The sequence below is a fragment of the Polypterus senegalus genome, chromosome 2, assembly GCF_016835505.1.
Source record: "Polypterus senegalus isolate Bchr_013 chromosome 2, ASM1683550v1, whole genome shotgun sequence".
Taxonomy (NCBI): Eukaryota; Metazoa; Chordata; class Cladistia; order Polypteriformes; family Polypteridae; genus Polypterus; species Polypterus senegalus.
The window spans coordinates 248,782,944-248,797,116 of NC_053155.1; positions in this window are offsets into that span (position 1 = coordinate 248,782,944).

Sequence of the window (14,173 nt, forward strand, 5' to 3'; positions counted from 1 at the left end):
TATCTGTACAACTCTTAAATACTTCTCTGCCTCTCCCGACTTCTTCATACAATACCACAGCTCCTCTCGAGGCACCCTGTCATATGCTTTCTCCAGGTCCACAAAGACACAATGCAACTCCTTCTGGCCTTCTTTATACTCCTCCATCAACATCACAGCAAGTATTTCTCCGATTTCCTGCCCTAAAGCATGTTAAGAAAGTACATACTTAACAAATTGTTAGGAACACTATACTAATTCTATTTCACCATTTCACTGTCAAAATAACTTCAATTCTTTGTGGCTTGGATTCCACAAGATATTGGAAGAATTAATTTGATATTCTGGTCCATGTTAACATAACTTCATCATGCAGTTTCAGTAGATGTGTTAGCTACACTTTAATGCTGTGAATCTCCTGTTCTCCCACATTCTAAGGGTACTCTAAAGGATTCAGATTCAATGATTCACAGGGCCACTGAAGAACACTGAATGTTCAAGAAACCAGTTTGAGATGACTTTTCCTTTGTTCAATATCATGCTGGAAGTAGCCTTTAGAGAATGGGTAAACTACCAATTAAAGCATGCTCACGATCAGCAGCAATACCCAAATATGCAGTTTCAATAATTAATTGGTATCAACAGGCCCAAAATGTGCCAAGAAAACACTCCCAACACTATTTATTACCTTACCACAACCAGCTTGGACTGTTAACACAAGGCAGATTGGGTGCATGGTTCATGAGTGGAATCTGCCATGGTTGTCTGGGGTTGTAGCCCTTCTGTCGCAAGGTTTGACATATTGTGCAGTCTGGTGCTGTTCTGCTCACCACAGTTCTATAATGTGGTTATTTGAGTTACCATAACCTTTCTGTTAGCTGAAAAACAGTTTGACCATTCTCCTTTGACCTCTTTCAACAAGGAGTTTCCATTTGCAGAACTGGATGTTTTTTGTTTGTGCAATACAGTCGAGTCCACTTAATCGGGACACATCTGGAAGGAGATGTTTTGCCTCAATTAAGCGGCTGGCCCAATTATGCGAAGTTCACAAAAAAAGGTAAAATTTTGTAATAGAAAGACATTACGTACGTTTGAATATATGTTGCACAACATAAATTGTCGTTTATTCTTTTAAAAACAACTTGATGAATTTGTCATCCAAACATTATAATACAGTATTCCCTTCTATCCAAATAACAAGAGAAAGGTAGTAAATTGATTCATACATGTGATTACTGACAGTTAATCCTGTTTATTAAGAAAGCCGTCGATTTTGCTTTGTTTTGTTCTCTTTATGGACTGACATTGCACAAAATCAGTGCTTGCATCTAAGGCAGATAAAGGACTGCCCTCGTTGCCTGTCTGCATGAAATACAATCGCAATCCAGCAATAAATTTCCTGGCATCCCGATGAGTCACTTGCTCAATTTCTTCATGCGCATCGGCTTCGTCAGTTTCTTGGTTATCTGTTGTCTCTTCACATTTTGCAGGAATTTCCTTCACGATCACATCGTCACAATCTTCATTTTCGTTGTAACACTCGATGTTGTCATCAATGCTGATAAATTCCTCATAGTTTTCCACACTTTGCACCTGCAAAGTCGTTTCATCAACATAGTTGCTGTCAGTTTGTGTCTCCGACTGCTCAGAGGTCTTCCAACCGCAATGGGCAAAACAGTTTTAGATAGTGCTCTGGCTTATTTCTCGCCAACTGTCAGCAACAAATTGTATTAACTGCAATATGTTAGTTTTCCCACTAACATCCGTAGCTGTTGAACTTTCTTGCAGCAGATTTTCTTCAATTGATTCCAGAATGTAGCTCACCAATATTTGCCTCGATACAAAGTTTTCAAATTTTTTATGATTCCCATATCCATTGGTTGCAGGATGGATGTGGTGTTAGGAGGCAGAAATTTCAATTGAATGTTTTTCAAAGAATCTAAGTGAGGGTGAGCCGCGCAATTATCAAGAAGCAACAGAATTTTTTTCGACTTGCGCTGCAATTTCACATCCCATTTTGACAACCACTTCGAAAAAATTTCAGAAGTCATCCATGCATTTATGTTTGTATGGTACAGAACTGGCAATCTTCTAAGCCATCATTCATTCTAAGCCCCTTAAAACATCGAGGCTTAGCACTTTTACCTATAACTAACAATTTCCTTTTATCACTTCCTGACATGTTAGAACAGCATAACACAGTTACGCAATCCATTGCTTTCTTGGAACCTACTAGCGTTTCGTGTTTGTAGCACAGCAAACCATCAGGTGTTGCACGATAATACAGGCCAGTTTCATCAGCATTGTAAATGTCATCTGCACAAAATTGATGAAGCAACTCGGGTAATTTACTGGACTTCCACTTTTCAGCGCCGTCAGCATCAGCACTGCCTTTTTCACCATGTGCTTTCTTGAACTTAATTTCATGCCTAGATTTCCATCTAGACAACCATCCATCTATTGCCTTAAATTCATCACGACCTAACTTTTTAGCTAAATCCTCCACCTTCGCTTTCAGAATAGGCCCACTGATACGCACGCCTCGTGCAGCTACGACACGTGTAATTACTTTAGCGAACCACTGATTGAGAGCGTCCTCAACTTCCAGTTCCTTGCCTTCACGCTTCCGTTTACAGGATGTTCACTATGCATTTTCTCGCAATGCCCATTCACCTCTCAATTTCTGCTCATTCTTTAGAACACGCGAGATTGTTGATTTCGGAACGCCCGTTATCTTCTCCAGTATATGGGTGCTTGTGTTAGGCGCTTGGTTTTTGATTTCATCAAGCAAGTCAATTTTATTGGAGAGTGTTTAAGTCTTTCTGTGGCATCCTAACAGCGGCACCCTATCATGAATGAAATTAAGAAAAGAATTCTATCAACCGTCATGGAATTCGTAATTTTTCAGGCGATTTGCATGACTCAATTTAAAACAAATGGTAAAAAGATTGCTGCTTATTATCACTTACCAAAAAGATGGTGTCGAAGTTTTCATTTTCATCTTACCCATCTTGGCTTTAAAACAGCCAGTGACTCCTGTCCTGAATAAGCGGAATGGTGGCCCAAATAACCGAATGGAAAACATGTACGATTACACTGTCCAGATTTGTTCTTTACAATTTGGCCCAAATAAACGGTTGCCCCAATTAACCGGTGTCCCGATTAAGTTGAATCGACTGTATCTATACTAATAAAAGGCAAAGCCCTGACTGACTGACTGACTGACTGACTGACTGACTCACTCACTCACTCACTCACCCACTCACTGACTGACTGACTCATCACTAATTCTCCAACTTCTCGTGTAGGTAGAAAGCTGAAATTTGGCAGGTTTATTCCTTACAGCTTACTTACAAAAGTTGGGCAGGTTTCATTTCAAAATTCTACGCGTAATGGTCATAACTGGAACCTATTTTCGTCCATATACTGCAATAGACTGCAGCTTGATGGCTGTGAGAGGCAGAGTTGCATCTCGCATCACCAGGCCTCCCACGTAATTGAGTGCCCATATAAGGTAAATATTCGCGGGTCAAAGACTGTGCTTAGCATATTCATAAGTAAAAATATCTGAATCACAAACTAATGTTAATTATATTTTGTCCATGAATACTTATTAAATAATTCCAAATAGTCTGTCCGCTTCCTTTCATAGCTTTTCCAATGGTTGTGCTGCTTCCAGGCATGTGTTTTCATATTAAAGCATTTAACCAATCACATTTCAGCCATCATTTGTTGCCAGGCCGAGAAGCCTTCACAATCCGTTGTGCAGGCACTCTAATACAGAATAAATGTTGATTAACCTGTTGCTTCAACCAATCAGATTTTGAGTTGGTGTCAGTAGGGCCCTCTAGCAGGCGTACGGCAACGTCACCGTATTCAGACCCATTGATTGGCTAGAAGCCGATATGAGGAACTCTACAAGGCCACTGAACGCACCGCAAGCGCTCCGAGCGTCCTCGTGCGCTCTACGGCCAACTCCATGGCAGGATTCTGGACAATATTATTTGCCAGACACAGACCAGATTTCAAGACCACGAAAACCTGAAGTTTGTCACGCTCCTTGAGCCCCAGAAGTTTCGGGAATACAAGAAAAATTTCACGCATGCAGCCTTCTCCAGTTTAACACAAGAGCCACAGAGTGGTTTTTGATCTGTCTCGGCTAAAAACAGAACTGTCTGTAATGTATGCCATGGATGATTTTGCAGGAAAATCTCCCACTGATCTCCTTGACTTCCTTTATCAGAAAAATCTGAATGAAAGCATGGGGCAGCTGTTCACATTGGTATATTTGGCGGTGACCCTTCCCGTGTACACTGCTTCTGTTGAGCGGACATTTTCAGCCCTAAAGCGAATTAAAACTTATGCCAGAAATACGACAGGGCAGGTTCAACTTTCAGTATTAGCTTTGATGGCAATAGAAAGGGAATTTTTGATGGAATTGAAGCGCACGGATAATCCGTACGACAGAGTAAATGAACTGTTTTTTGAGGAAAGATAGGAGGATGGATTTTGTTTACAAATAATCTGAATTTTTGGTAAGTAAAATGTTGCGATTTTCCTAAATAATATTGCAAGTTTATGAGTTATTATTGATGTTTTTTATGTGTGTCGTGGCTGTGACTGCAGTAGAAAGGAACTTTATCACCCTTGGTTTGTCTATTCAATAAAGGCATTTATTGTGGCCACAGAAGTTATCATATATATATATATTTATATATACCCCGATCTACATACTGTCAAATAAACGAACCACACGCTGTGGCGCAACACAAGAGGCTTCGCCCTTTAGCGCTGATGTCCGAGGTTCGATTTACAAGAGGGGATGCAGTGAGTGTGTACGCCTGATGAGCCCAGAATTAGGGCGAAACATGTGCCGCGTACTCTGCATTATTTGACAGTAAAACTATTTATATATATATACACACACGCATACATATATAACAGCGCTTCCCGATTCATTTTACACTCGCACCCCACTGTGACGGACGATCCCGATTTCGCACCCCCTTGGTTTGAGAAGAAGTATGAAAAAATATGAGGTTAACACAGAAAAACAGATCACCAATTGAAGCTTTATGAATAATGGATACTTTATTCGCCATCAATAATTGTTTTGGTAAAGCCATACTCAGTGTAATTCTCCTTCCATTTTCTAATTTTTTCGCGACTAGCCATGATTAAATGAACGGTAAAAAAGTAAGAACGAAGTGATGTTGACTTATTGAGGCAAGCGAGAGCACAATAGCACGTGGGCTCGATGTAGTGCACGTCAAGTCGATCTAAAATGGGCGATCAGATTCAAAAAATATTATCTTTTCAAGTTCTATTCGGATATAAGTAGGTTCTATTTAGTCGACAGAAATAACTTTGGTAGGAATGTAAGTTGAATTTAGTGTTTAAATTTCTATGGTAAAGAAAAATTTATGCAATGATGACTAAATTTAACTTACATTCCTACCAAACATACTGTATTTCTGTCGACTAAATAAAAATTACTTATATTTAAAATTTAAATAGAACTTGAACAGATATGATATTACTAAGTGCATGTAAGAGCGTTTTAACAAGCAGCGTAATGCACTGATGCGAAATAGCCTGCCCATTTAATTATTTAGGAATGGATAGATAAATTAAGATTTTGTACAAATAATATTTTTCAGTTTTCTTCCTCAATGGATTCTGGCACCCCCAGCAAGTAATTACATCTTGCCTGAAGAAGGGGCCTGAGTTGCCTCGAAAGCTTGCATATTGTAATCTTTTTAGTTAGTCAATAAAAGGTGTCATTTTGCTTGGCTTTTCTATATATATATATATATATATATATATTATCACGCACACGTGAGTAGGGGGCCGCGGACGTACCTTAATACGATCGCAAAGTCATACACCAGGAGGGAGTGGCGGGTACTAACCTTTCTCTCTTTGTTTCTTGCAGAAAAAAGACGCACCACCACCATGAGCCTACCTCCTTCCCACAGTACGCTACTTCCGCCCTTCCTCTGTCCCATCATCCACCACGGCTCCTACCCAGCATTCCTCCACTTCCGGCCCCGCCTACATAAATACTTCTCTGACGCCATCTTTGTCTGTCATTCAAATACAGCCTGTTTGTGTATTTTTGACCGGATCATTTTTGTTATTACTGTGGATAATTTTACAGTATACGGGGCCGGAAACCCCAAACCTTTATGTGTGTTTCTCATCTCTCTTTTACAATATATATATATGTATATATATATGTATATATGTGGATGTATGTGTGGGTGTGTATATATGTATATATACATATATATATATATATATATGACAGCAACACTCATAACAGTGACAAAACAATTACATTGACAATCATGTTACGTTATTTTCAAAATGTTTCCTTTTCTTTTTCATTACTTCTTTAACACACTGCTTCTCCGCTGCGAAGCGCGGGTATTTTGCTAGTATTGAATAAACTCAAAAGAGTATTGACTGTGAAAATCCCAAGAGATCAGCAGTTACAAAAATACTCAGACCAGCCTATCTGGCACCAACAATCGTGGCACAGTCAAAATCACTGACATCTCACTTTTATCCATTCTGGTGTTTGATGTGAGCATTAACTGATGCTTTTTATCTACACCTGCATGACTATATGCATTACACTCCTGTCACATGATTGGCTGAGGAGATTATTGCAGAAATCTGCTCACTGAATGTGTATAATGCATAGTACTAAAAAATACATTCTTTCTTTACTTTAAATTTGTGAAACGAACAACAGCCAGCAGCCTAAAATATTTAAGATGTAAAGGAAAACAGAAATACTTTTTTGTTTGTTAGGACTGTGTATTTTTAACCCTGCAAATTACCTTAATTGTGATTTATAGCTAACAAGTGCTGGACAAGCAGTATGTGTTGAGATGTAATACAACCAGAGAGTAAAACTTAATATTTGGAAATGCAATGATGACATGAAAGAATAATTCTTCTTCAATATACAATATATAAAAACAAGCTACATGAAAACAATAGATTAGATTTTTTGTTTCAGTGTTTCAATTGAAGACACAGATATCTACAAAAGCACACCAAAAATTATTATTTTTCAGAAAACAAAATGAATTATTTAGGAAAACAGCATAAAGGCCTCGGTTTGCAGTAAATATCATTGTAATAAGTGATAAACAACCAATATATCATTGTAATTAATGCTATAAGTGGTTATGCAGCCATATATGCTTTTTATATTTTACATCTATACATTTGAAAATAGGTTTAGCATGACTGCAAGGCTCTACAGACAGTGATAAGGTCAGGTAAATGTATTGATGGGCGTGCACTCTCTGACTTTGAGGACATCTACACTAAGTTTTGTCGGACCAGGACAAAGAAAATTATCAGAAATACCAGCTATCCCAACAATGACCTCTTTTCTCTGCTGAAGTCAGGTAAATGCTACCTCTGTCTAAAGTCCAGTTCAGAGACACTGAGGATGAGCCTTTTTCAACAGTCCATCCACATCTTGAATAAAATGTATAGATCTACATGATGCCCCATTATTAACTCTCTTATATTATGCTAATTAAGTTATTAAGTAATTTGTCACATATTTAAAATTCTATTAATGCTTTATGACATTTATAAATATATGTGTTTCACTACACATTTTACTGTATGTACTGTATAATTTCTGTATGACAAGTAAATTTAGGTTTGATTTTAGTTTTATATGTACTAGAGAAATCATTTTACTCTAATGATTAATGTACTAGGTAAAGCAGTTTACCTAATGTTGAATATTATATGAATGACTGTTATTTAAACCATTTAAATATCCAAACATAAAGCCCAAGTCAGGCATAAGATTCTTTGATATAAAAAAAAAACTTTTTGCATATGAGGGTTGTCTTTTCAGAATTCCTAATACCACCCGACTGTCGGATATTTCTTCTATCCAAGTGACCTTGAGCCAATTGAAGAGCCAAGAACTCAACGACAAACAATACAATTTCCAATTCTGATGATGTGCTGCTTTCATGTGCCTTTATAGCTGTTTGTTTCAGTATTAAAAGTCTGCCTAAGAGCCGCTTTCTTTAGTGATTGAGTGTTTTAACCTTACGTTGTATATTTTGAGGGGTTGATGTGTGTGCAAGGATTAGGCAATAAGCCAAGGCTGTAAAATAAAGATTTTTCAGGGAGCATATGTTTCCTGAAAAATACATTCATGTCATAGAGTCATTTGTCATCCTCTTTAATATGATGAAAGGAACAATATGACTGGAGTCTTAGCTGCAATTTTTATTCTCTAGTGTGCACACATTGGCTGTTCATTTTCTCAAATATAAAAAACAGGCCTTATGACTAGCGATTTGCTAGAATAAAGTATAACCAGCTTGATTTTATTGTAGTGAGTTGCAATTAGCTCTAAATCGCTAGCCACAGGGTGTATCACACTTCCTGTCTACAACTAGCTTTGATTTTCTTAATTATGTAAATGAACATTGTTGCGTAATGTGACTCCAGCCTATCACACTAATAAGTAATCACTACACAGAAGAACGGTAAAACAAAGAAACAGAGTACAAGATGATAAATAACAGTTAACTGCCAAGCTCTTATTTTTGAACAAATAATGAACAGAAACTATAATACTAGCATGGTACTCAACAGCTCTAATCAGGGTATAGTGAACTCACTTAGCAAGTCTTCAGCCTGGATTTAAATTCCGAAAATGATGGTCCATTTCCTACACTATCTCTTAAAAGTAGATTTATGTACTGTATCCTTGGAATTTCTTAAAGGCCTGTATTCTACAAGCAATAAATGATTTTCATTTTTCTGTCATGACTATAGAGGAGTTTCAATTAATAATAATATTTTTTATTTTCTTATTAAATTACCAATTTACAGAAACAACTTTAGATTTACTGAAACTACTGGAAAATCAATCTCTGGATCATAGTTACAGCAAATTAAGTGCTTTAGTCTTTAGTCTGATCACACACCAAAATGACTATAAAGAACGAAAATTTAGAAAAAGAAAACTTCTGACTTGGCAGTCACTGTCACAGTGAGGAATTATACAGGTGTATAATTGTTATAATTGCTGTTAGTGTTAAGGAGCCACAGTAGCGTTTCTTGACACACTTCTCAATTTGTTGGCTGAAAGTACTCAGTATTTGTGTGTCAGAGAGAGAATGTGCAGCATTGTTCATAGGAGCACACTATTTTATTTTAGTTCTCTCCTTTGCTACTACCTCCAGTGGGTCTTGAGAGTGCACATAAGTGAACCCACCCTTGCAATTAGCTTGTTGATTGAGTGAGCCTCATTTGAAGTGATGCACACCACAGCACAGAAAATTGTACTGACCATCACAGAGTAATAGAAGATGTCACTTCCCACATTAAAGGAATGCAGTCTTCTTCTAAGGAAAAAGAGCCTGCTCTTCCCTTTTTTATATAGTACATTACAGAAAGTGCTCAATGGCTTTTGTTTTTGAACAATAAACACACACATATAACAAAAGTATTAGTGATGCACAGCCACAGCTCTACTTTGCGTTTATTAAAGTAGCTTCTTTCAAATTCTTTCATTAAGGGTGAATATTTACCTTTGTCTGTTTCTACTGTGGAGAGGTGCAGTGACAGCAGACTGAGTAGGGCAGACTTAATTTTGCTTTTCCTACCAACAATCTCCAAGTATCCAGGTGCTGCCCAGAGATTTGAGAAAAATGTAATGTAATTTCTTCTGTTTTGAGCTTGACTCACAGCTGGCACCCAAGAGCATCTTCACTAGATGGAGAAAGGATCTCAAATAGATCCTTTCAGTGAAGTTACCCCAGAGAATTAATCTAGTACAGTATCTCTGCACATGATGCTCATTTTATGCACTGCTACCCATGATCTTCTGATGGCAACTATCAATTCAATTGCAACCATGAAAAGATTGATTAAAAAAAAAACATTAATCTGAATTCTTGAATACTACTTCACAACAACTGAAGAGACAGACCGTACAGTTTACAATACAATACAGTTTATTTTTGTATAGCCCAAAATCACACAGGAAGTGCTGCAATGGGCTTTAACAGGCCCTGCCTTTTGACAGCCCCCCAGCCTTGACTCTCTGAGAAGACAAGGAAAAACTCCCAATAAAAACCTTGTAGGGAAAAATGGAAGAAACCTCGGGAAAGGCAGTTCAAAGAGAGACCCCTTTCCAGGTAGGTTGGGCGTGCAGTGGGTGTCAAAAGTAGGGGGTCAATACAATACAATATACACAACAGACCAATTCCTTAAGACAGCATAATAATAAAAATTTTAGAATTACGGTTTAACAGTAGATGATATGACATAATTAGGTTTGGATATTTTTAGAGTCCTGGAGACCTCATCCATCTAGCTGCATCTCCATTTGGCCATGCCACGGCTGAAACGTTGCTCTGATGAAAGGACCCCTCTTTCCCATGATTCCTGTGATCCTCCATCAGGGATGACTTTACCATAGGCAGGCAAACAACTTGGCAGGTGGGCCGTGGCACCAATGGCCACATTTGGGTACCGAGAAAAGAAACAGAATAGGTGAGGGTTAGTATTCAAATATAATTATCATGTTACTTATGTTATAGTGCTAATGACTAACAACAGAGATGCAGTATGTACAGTTAATCAGCAGCTCTAGTCAGGATATGCTAAACTGAAGTAGTGAGTCTTCAGCCGGGATTTAAAGGCTGAGACCGAGGGGCATCTCTTATGGAAGCAGGAAGACCATTCCACAGTTTAGGGGCCCTGTAACTAAAAGCTCGACCTCCCACTGTTATTTTATTAATCCTTGGAATCCTAAGCAGACCAGCATCTTGAGATCTTAATGTGCGCTCAGGTTTGTAAGTCATGATAAGTTCAGACAAGTAAGCCGGACCTTGGCCATTTAATGCTTTATATGTTAAAAGGAGGATTTTGAAATCTGCCCTGAACTTAACTGGGAGCCAGTGTAAAGATTTAAGAACTGGGGTTATGTGTTCATATTTTCTTGTTCTTGTAATAATTCTTGCAGCGCATTTTGGAGTTAACTAGAGGCTGTATAGAGAACAGTTTGAACAGCCAGTGAACACCGCATTGCAGTAGTCAATCCTACTAGAGATAAATGCATGAATTAATTTCTCACAATCCTGTTTATTTAGAAAGCGCCTTAATTTCCTAATATTTTTAAGATGGAAAAACATGTTTTGGACGACTTTGTAATATGCTTTAAATGACATGCTAGAGTCAAAGATAACACCTAGATTGCGGGCTGATTCAGTAAAATTAATTGGGATTCCAACTGAGTTAAATGACGACAAAATATTGCTGTGATCAGCGTCATTCCCTCCAACAATTAACATCTCTGTTTTATCTGTATTTAAAGACAAGTAGTTCTCATTCATCCATTCCTTTAATTCACTAACACAACTAATTAAAGACAACATCTGAGAAACTTCATTTGATTTAAATGAAAGGTATAACTGGGTGTCATCTGCATACGAGTGAAAATTAACATTATGTTTCCTAATGAGAGATCCCAGTGGAAGCATGTAAAGTGAAAACAGTAAAGGTCCCAGTACTGAGCCCTGCGGACACCATATTCAACTTCTGTGTATAATGATGGAGTACTGTCTGCACATTTCTGTACATACTGGAATCGATTTGATAAATAAGAACTGAACCAAGCGAGCACGGGGCCTGTAAGCCCAACATCGTTTTCTAGCCTGTGCAGTAAAATAGAATGGTCAATGGTGTCAAATGCTGCACTTAAGTCCAACAACATAATTACAGTGGAGTTTCCTTCATCAGAGGATATCAGAATGTCATTTACAACCCGTCTTAGTGACGTTTCTGTACTATGACCAGTGCGAAAGCCAGACTGGAATTTCTCAAATAAATTGTAATGCGTAAGGTGTGACTGAAGCTGACTGGCGACTACTTTCTCTAGTATTTTAGAGAGAAATGGTAAATTTGAAATAGGCCTATAGTTATTTAGTATGTGTGGGTCTAGGTCTGACTTTTTAAGTAAAGGTTTAATGACTGACACTTTTAGTGCATCAGGTACGGTGCCATGCAGTAATGAACTGTATTGTTGATGCTGTATAAAGAGGACTCTAAGATACGTCAGCTTCTTCACTTGGGGTTGCTATTTCAAGCTCACCTGCAGAGAACAAAATATTCTTTTTCAGAAGAAGACAATGACCTCAATTAATATTTTCTGATTGATATTTTGTTTTATTGAGGGGTGTTGGGGAATTGGTGGAGTTTACAACGTTATACAAACAATAGTGTCCACTATATGTTAATAACTATTTTGCTCTTCAACTGTACACTATTCATAAGACCTTTCCCTGACATCCAGTAACATGTAGTCTTAAACTTTACATTTTTGTTAGTGATTACTTTTGTGAAATTTGTAATTTTCAACATATAATACTTACAGACACATCTGTCTATGTCTATTGATTTTGCTCCTTAAACATTTTTATTGAAGAAGTTTATAGCTAACCATTTTGAACAGACGTTTTCTGTTTTCATTAAGCTTTTTAATCACACTGCATGAATTCACTTCTTCTGTCTTTTATAAGTCAAAGATTATGATGTACCTTAATAGTTTTTCTCTCTAATCTCAAAAACATGTCCATTAGGCTAATGGGCAGTTTTAAATCAGTCCCCTGTGTGTACTTTTGTGGGTGAGCTCTTCTTTGAACTGGTGCCACATCTGGAACAGACTCCTTCTTTATGACCTGTGTTAACATAATAGGATCTGCCCCTTTTACCATGCTAATGAAACAATTCTAAATGATTTCATTATTTTTAAGTATTTTAACAAGATGTTTATCCTCCAATCATCCCCTCGTTTTCTGGACCCGCTAACCCCAGTATATGATGGCAAAGGAAACAAGCCTTCTGTAGCAGCTTTAGGCACTAAATCTGTTCCACAATGAGGCACACTTACCCAGGCAATCTAACAACCACATTTACTCACACAAGGCTGCTTTCATTGAAACCAAGAGAGGTGTCATGAGTTATAATTAATTTTTATTTTTTTTATAAAATAATCATTCACACCACCACAATGCATATATACATAGCCTTTTAATCTAGTGGCCTTCTTAAAAACTAATTGCAATCTTCATCAAGCATTTTCATCACGTATTAATATACTGTATTTATATTGTAAATTGAATTGTATTATTTTAAACACAGCACATTTCCAGCTTTCTAGCATTAGTATCTTCACATCTAAAAGAAGGATTCTTTAGGTGTGAGAATACTAATGCAAGAAATTTCATAGATGTTGGCTCAGATCCTCTGACTGTCAGATAGCTAGTTTGGACAGCACTCGATAAATTTAAAGGAAAACTTTAAACAGACTTATTTACATAATAACATAAACCAGGCACATTCTGCCAAGCACCACTTGAACCTGACAAATTTAATAAAGTGGACATCTGCACTAAGAAATCAAAGAAATCTGAAATACAATATTTTGTCAAGAAATACAATATATTTGTCTGTTGTGATTTTGTTTAAAAAATAGGTATGACAAACTGGGTGAATAGGAGAGGGTTATTGCAACCTATTAAATTGACAGTAATGCAGTTTTAAAAAATCAATGATTGTGATTGTACTTCCACATTTTCAAAACTATTAATTACTGTAAATGTTAAATTATATATTTATATGCTCTTTCCTCCCTCACTTTATGACAGGATACATGAAAAGAAACCAATACAAAGCTAAGAAACATAAAGAGACATATCTGTCAACCTCTAGAGTCTTTTTTCTTTGCTTGCCTGGAACAATATTTATTTATAGAAAGTGCATTCCAGTAGTAATAACCCTGAAAAGTTGACAGTAGAAAGAACTGATGAAAGCCAAGAAACCCCTTTCGTAATTTGTAATAAGCAGGCTGCTCCTGGCCATGACTGAGCTTAACACATACCATTTATTTTAAACCACTGGTCACAAAAACCACTCTTAGTGGTACGTGAGTTAAAGCAACACAAGAAATTCTTTGGATGAAAGATTAAATCCGTCCTCTTCCCCTTCTACTTCAAAAGCCCAATTTTCAGGATAAAAAGAAGTTATTGTAGATTTTACTCTTAAATAAACACTCTCTAGGTGACCATACATTTAAGTTTCAAGAATGAGATACCTTAGTCAGAGTTGGACATGGTCAGTAGTCTGCAAA